Below are 7,668 nucleotides of genomic sequence, written 5' to 3'. Positions count from 1 at the left end.
AGGCTGCCCAGGGAAGTGGTTGAGTCACCATCCCTGGAAGTATTTAAAAGATGTGTAGATGAGGCCCTTAGGGACATGGTTTAGTGGGCATGGTGGTGTTGGGTTGACGGTTGGACTCGATGATCTTAGAGGTCTTTTCCAACCTTAATGATTCCATGATTGTATGATTTCTCAGTTTCAAAATTTGACAGGAAATTTTCATCCCTCTATTTTAAGATATCCTAGGGAGGTGGAAAATGCACTTTGCTTCAGGAACTTGCAGGTCGCCTGAGCACAGCTTTGCAGCACTTTATATTCTCCTGAAACTCTGCTCTCTATATTTAATATTAACTTATATTATTAATTGACTCCCCTAACTCTAAATTCAACAGCTGGACTTACTTCCCTATTACTGAATGTGTTTTGGTTGTCTTTGCATGTGTGTGCTTAAATACACATCAAAATATCTGTTTACACATAGCTTTTTAATGTGGTGGTTTTGATTACCCCCCCTCATGTATGACCAAGTGCTCATTTTACGCATTTACTTCCTTGTGGAAATGAATCTGTAAGACTTTGGTTCAGGAGGAATAGCAAAACTAAACTAAGCTATTATTCCACATACATTGAAGTTTCTAGTGTTTTTTAAGACCTCAGAGATGGTAGATTTTTGCTTTTCTTTCCTCTATAGCCTTCTGCTCTTGTTTGAGATTAACTTCCCAGCAGTTTTTCTACACTGTACAGTCCAGAAGAAATTTTCCAAGGAGGCCAAATTTGGGAACATCTTTTGGAAGAGGTTATAATGACAGTGGCAAAAGGAAAGAAAATAATTGGGTTTGCAAGGCTCATTTTGCAATCTCCTATCTTCATGGCATCACACCATGTAATGCTCTCCATCTGAAACCTTAGAATAGTAGAAGTAACAGAAAGTTAAGCTCAATAGTCAGAGGTATAGGTTCAAGTATTGGACCTAGGGACTTATGTATGAGGTTTGTTCTGAAGTGTTTTCATTTCTGGAATTGGAGGGAGGGCTCCTGTCCTTGAAGCAAACCATTCCAATCATGCCTATTTTTCCTATCTGGAGCTGGATGGCCTTAGATAAGCTTGGGCCAAGGTAGAAGGGCAAGAGTGGGAATGTTCACGACATCTGTGAGTGATACTAAATTCCCCAACAAACTATTTGATAGGAAGGCACAGTTCTTCTTTTCCGTCTTTTTTTCCCCTGACTATTCTTGCAGCTGAACTCTCTCCCTGAAATCTGAGAGAAAAGAGGCTACAGGTCCCTCACAAGGAGAAACAAAGTGAAGGGATAGTCTATGCAAACTAATCTACCTAGGCATCCAGTCATTCCTAGAATCACGTATCTAATAAATAGCAGTGGAAAGCAACAGTTCCAGCACTAGACTTTCCACTAGACTGTGGAATTGCTATTCAGCATTTGTCAGACTGTACCCAGAGAACTATGCCCGGTTCTGTGTTACCTCCCTGATCAGAAAGAGGATACAAAGAAGATGGAGCCAGACTCTTGGAGGTGCACAGCGATATGATGTGAAACAAGGGACCCAAGACAGAACATAGGAAATTCTGATTAGATATTGGAAAAATGTTTTACGATGAAGTGGTCAAATACTGGAACAGTTTGTCCCAGGGAGGCTGTGGAACCTCCATCCTTGGGAGTGTTCAACACTGAACTGGACACAGCCCTGAGCAACCTGTTCTGAATAGGCCTGCTTTGAGCAGTGGTTGGACCAGGTGACCTCCAGAGGCCCGTTCCAACCTAAATCATTCTGTGACTCCATGATTCTAAAATATGTCTTTATTTTCTCTTTGGCCCTTTCACATTTATATGCACATACTAAGTTAACTGAGGATGTGAACTTGTCTTATTTATCATCAGCTTGTAGGTTTTTTTCTTTAATGTACTAGAAGATACTCAGAAACTATGGTGCAAATACTGCAGTGTAATACTGTAATACAGACCTATTTAAAATAACTGGAACTAGGCAGGCACTTACGTGTAATGGTCAGTTTGAAATCTTCACAGCAGTACAAGCTAAGTCATCGGGAAGACACAGGAGAAGAGGGGACAGATACAACTGAGAAGAATTTGGGGAATGAACAATAGTGGGGCACCTCCTAGCTATGAATAACTGACAGATACTGCTCCCCTCCTGTAACCCTTGCTATATGTAACTTAAGGCCTTAATACATCAAGGAAGAGATGTAGATAACAGGATTGTTGCATTCAAAATAAACATCAATAGAATTTAATCTTACCTAAACATTTTCATTCCTATTACTACCTTTAAATATGCGGTATAAACAAGCATCACTAAATGTAGTTTCTCTAGATTACCAGAATAGCTTTGGATTTCATCCAGACATGGTGGTGATCTGCTATATTACCAAAAAAGTACCCTTGTTCTCAGAAATAAGCTACATTCTTGTTTACAAGAATAAACTCTTCCAGCAATGCTCTTCTTTTCTAGACCTGCAATATACCTCATACTGGTTAAACTGGCAAAGGAAAGTTGACGTTCGTCATGTTGGCATGTACCAACCTTCTTTCAAATCATTCTATCAAGTGACATGGGGTGGGATTTGTCTAACACCCTTTCTTCATGAAACTCCTGCCTTCCACTAGCAAAAATTCAGTCTTGGAACTTGTCCACCAAGACAATCTATTTAGCAGTCAAATGGTTCTGCCTTGCTTTTGGACCTATACATTCCCAGCTTCCTCTCACATTTACAGTTTTAACATGTCAACATAATCTCACAGGTTTTCCAATCATCTGCTAGCTCCAACGTCTTCTCTAACAGAGGAGCACCGTGTAGTTAAAATGATTTAACACCATTTAAGATAACTTCTATAAATTCACTAAGGTTCTTTCAGTGTTCTGAATTCCCACCTAAATTACCCCTCAGCTGTGCATCTGGTATCCCAAGGAGAGATGTTTAGAACATCAGCTGAGTGCCACAGAGCTGACACCACGGCTCTGTGTCTTCCTTTACATAAACACTTCTTGGACAGACATCTCCACTAATACTTAAATAATGTTGCTATATTAAAAACTATTTTAAGAACACTAAAAGAAAACTTGCATTACATAGTTCCCATTGAGAAATACATTAAACAGTTATGTTAATAATTTTAAGGTAGAATTTTACATGGCTATGTCTTCAGTGAAAAGTGTTTAAGTCCTGATTAATCTCTATTTGACTATAATGGGCTTGTCCTGCTAAATTACCAGGTTTCTATATTCACTAAATTAGGAAATAGGCACCATTCACTTGCAGCAACATTCATATTAAAATAAACACATTTGAATATGTGAATTTTAAAAGCTAGTATTTTTACAAATTCCAACAACGTGAAAATTAATGCTATTTGTATTGTTGAGGTCACACAACTCTAACAAACCAAAGATGTAAGCCTTTTGAAACAAACATGAAAAGAAGGCCCTTATAGTCACTTATTTAAAGAATTTGACAATATGAGTTTCTTATTTAATTTATCTTTATGGACAATTCATAAAGAACATTAATCCAGCAATGTTTACTAAGTTGTAAAAATTATATGTATTTTTGAGGGACGCCTAGCATATGCCAATTATTGTAACATCTTGGGTGCCAGTACCACTTAGTCGTAAACAAAGTAATAAAACACTGCCAGACAAGTAAACAACAAAATTCTTAATTAGAGACTGCTACTAAATTCTGAGAGCATTTTCTATTGGCCTGTAAGTTGGAAAACATTCATCTTCCTTTTACTTACGTTGTGTGGAAGTAGTTAGAACATAACAGATCAAGAGCAGTTTTTCAAACCAAGCAGGAGAGCAGGATGGGTTTTAGGATGGAAAGAAGGATGCATTTTGTTGGAGCACACAACAGACTTTTGCCAAAATTTGCAAAGGCACCATTATTTTTCCAGGTGCTCTATTTGTAGCTACAGAAACCAAGGGCTCATGTAGCCTAATGATTACAGTGTCATACAGTATCCCAGACTTCAGAAAGTCAAGAAACTAACATATAAAACTCCTTTCTTCTCCTAATAGAGAATAAAGCCTCTGGGCCACTGAAATATTAGACTGCATTCAACCTTGGATGTTACTTTGGTTTCTTAACCCCTTTTTGATTGGTATAAGGACAAGATTGACACTTCAAGAAAAAATTTATACTTTAGAGCAATCTCCACACGTAAGCAATGCAGTGGTGGATGCTACCTGGTTAGACCTAGGTGCATATAAGGAATGGAAAGGTAGAGGAAGTAGATTTTTTTGACAGCAACAAATTTTAATGGTCACTTATCAAAGTACAGTTTTAAAAGAGACAACATTAGGGAACAAGCACCAGGATTACTGGATTGCAAGAGGCTAATGTTGCCTTACATTTGTGCAGTTGCTTATGTATAAATACAGATGAAAAGTTGGTTTCGTGAAGAAGCCTGGACCTGTAAATCACTTGAGATAAAATTTACAGGAGACCTATTGTAAAAAAAACTATGGTCTCGGAAACCTGATAAAAAGAAGTCTAAGGTCTAAGGGATTAAGATGTATCTTAAGGATACAACATCTTGGGAAATTCCATGACTAGTGGAATTAGGACCAATGGTATTTCTTCTCTTTTTTTTCCAGTCTGAAATTTCAGTAGTGAAAAATAGAACATAGAAAGATGATATGGCAAGATGATTTAATTGACATATGACTAATGGCCTTTAAAAATGCTAAGTTTTTTTTAAAACAACTAAACTCTGAATATAGACCATGCAATAATGATAATTACATGAGAAGCAAATAGAGGTATCTAAAATTTTTGAAGATAACCAGAACATCAGTTCCATTTATTACACTGAATGTTTTTGCACTATTGACTGGAAAATTATTTGAGTTGAAGTATTTATTTCCCAGTTCCATTAGTATTATTTATTACATAGTACCTTTTATTCTATGATCTAAAAAATCACTTTAACATAAACCTGTAATGACGATTTGTGTTTTTATTTTACACATGAGAAAACAGTGCCAGAGAGAGATTAATTGACTTGGCCAAGACCACACAGTAAACAAGTGGCAAAAAAAAAGATCACAGATAGTCCCAACTGTCTTCTTGACTCCCCTGGCTTTTGTATAGCTCTTGCATATATGAATTCAAAGCACTTACCTTCTCATTTGAAAATATAGGAATAGTCTTAACTTTTAAGAAAAAGACATCAGTCAATGATTCTGATACACTTTTCTGTGTGATGAAATGCTATTGTATTCCTTGAAAGAAATATAGCGCTGTACTAAATAAGTTGTGTATGAAGTTACTGACGATTATACGGAGCCAGAGTAAGCATTAGAATGGTTATAAACAATATTTCATTTTCTGAACTACAAGTGCATTGTGTTTTTCAACTAATTCAGTTTAAAATTTTTGCTGGTTGATTTTGCCTTTTAAATGTTAACTCTCCTCAGTCTGGATAATAAAGATATACTAACCTGTTCTAACTCTGATTTAAACCTATGCAATTCCTTCTCCTCATTTCTTTTGAAAAATATAACTGTTACATATTTTTAAGTTTTCTGCAAAACTTAAAATAGAAGAAACTTCAAAGTTGTATATTTGGCTTCTTAACTGTTCCTTTATGGTTTTCATTGAAGTTTTAATAATTACGATATCTTCAGAGCACACCAAAACAAATTCTGGAAACACAATTCTATATATTTTTTTCACATTTGAGCCATTAATGTTCAATACCATCCCTAATACATGATGTGTTTTCTGTACAGTTCTACACACAATTTTTCCCACCCTCTCATATTCAGAGTAATTTGGGGTTTTCTGAAAGACAAGCTTATCACCCTAGACCATAATAAATCCATGGGAATCCATTAAGAAATGTTCTTCTGATGAACAAGTTAAATAAGGGAGAAATATTAAAAAGTCTTAAAATGAGAAGGGAACTGAAATATTTCAATTTGTGTCTTTTTCAAAAGTATTGGGCTTTTTTGCAAGTTACTGGTTTTACAAGAATACTAAGACAATATTTTGCTTTGCTTTCCATGAAAAAAAGCAGTTGACCCAGAACTTGAAATGAAAGTCCTGGAAAGACCAGCCTTTTCTGATATTTCTTGGTCATATTTGTAAGCAATTTGTTACAGTTCACTCTGTGTTTCCATATTATAGCTGTGTGCTTCATTCAAAATGTTTAACTGTGAGAATTAATTTTTGCAAAGAAAGTCATGGAATGGTCAATTTTATTGAGCTTCTTTACTCCACTTTGCTTTAGTACTTCTAAAAAGGAGGCACATCTGAAGCATTTTTACCAATCCCATAAAATGAAAATAAAATCCACTGACCCTCCCCCCTTAATTTTAAAGCAGCATGTCTTGTCAAAAAAACATTGTTGCACTTATAAAAGGAATGGAAGTTTAAAAAAAAAAAATAATGTTCATAGAGAATTTTAAATTCCTATTTAAATAGGCATCATAAGAATTGTAATTCAAAATTTTAAAATGGCTCCAAAACCCTAACAAGTCCCTTCCCACCTTGACTTGTCATCCCCTCAATAACTAATCACTTATGGAATAATACTGAATATACTCAAACCAACCATTATGATTTACAAAAATTAAACTTCTTTGCATTCAGAAAACAGAAATGCATTCAGTCTTAAAGATCGAAAACCCTAGATACCTAGTGTTTTTCCTGTAAAAGAAACAGGAATGTATTGACAAGAGCATTAAATTGAACATTTGTTCATTTTTGAAGCATATGATTTGTTCTTTCAAATCTTACACAGTGAAAAATTTAACATCATTAACTTCAGACAAGCATGAGTTCACACAAGTGATACAAAGGTGTAGCAACAGAATGGCTGTGTAAAAACCAAAAATATTAAAAGCCAGATTTTAAAGATTACTGATGTGAAAGTGTATTTCTAGTTTAGAATTGCCGAACCTCTTTTTATTTCTCAATTATATATGAAGTGGAAATGAAGCCAACGTGAGGTAGAAATAGAGCAAACACTGCCAGAGAATATTCAAGTATGTCTTGCTCAGATTTATGGCAAAGGCTCCATAATAAAGAATACAGTGTGTACCACAGAAACACACAAAGCAATCTTCGTTCAGAAAGGATTCTATTATTTATTCATCAAGCATATCACGCTATAAAAATGAGATTATCCAGGAAACCAAAAATCTACAGAGTAACTGAGTATTAAGTGTTGTCCCTCCGCCCACCATTCTCTCCATAAATCCTTCATTCACAATGTCCGCTTAATATTCAAATACAAGCGTGTGGCTTTCCACTAAAAGGAAGTGGTTCCAGCTACTAAAAATGAAGATCGAATAATAAATTGATCGATCAAATGAAATATCCTACTGATTTTGACAGAGAATTTGATTTTAAAACAGATGCCTGTGATAGCCATCAAGGGCAAAATAGGCATTGGTGAGCTACACACTGCAAAATAAATCTACAGCTCATTTAACAGGGAACAATAGACTAGTAAATTACGGACTCCTCCCTCTGGCTAAGAAACCATTAGCCTATTTTCTCATCTCAGCCCATTCAAACTAGCAGGACCCTAACCCTGGATTTGCCAGACTGCCTCCCACCTCCCAGAGCTCTCGTTATTTTAACTTCGTGCGAACAGCACACGAATTTCATCCTTCCCACTCGGCACCAGCGCTGCAGGTTCCC

The sequence above is a fragment of the Pygoscelis adeliae genome, unplaced genomic scaffold, assembly GCF_000699105.1.
Source record: "Pygoscelis adeliae isolate BGI_AS28 unplaced genomic scaffold, ASM69910v1 Scaffold116, whole genome shotgun sequence".
Classification (NCBI taxonomy): Eukaryota; Metazoa; Chordata; class Aves; order Sphenisciformes; family Spheniscidae; genus Pygoscelis; species Pygoscelis adeliae.
Note: the sequence above shows the minus strand (reverse complement) of the source record.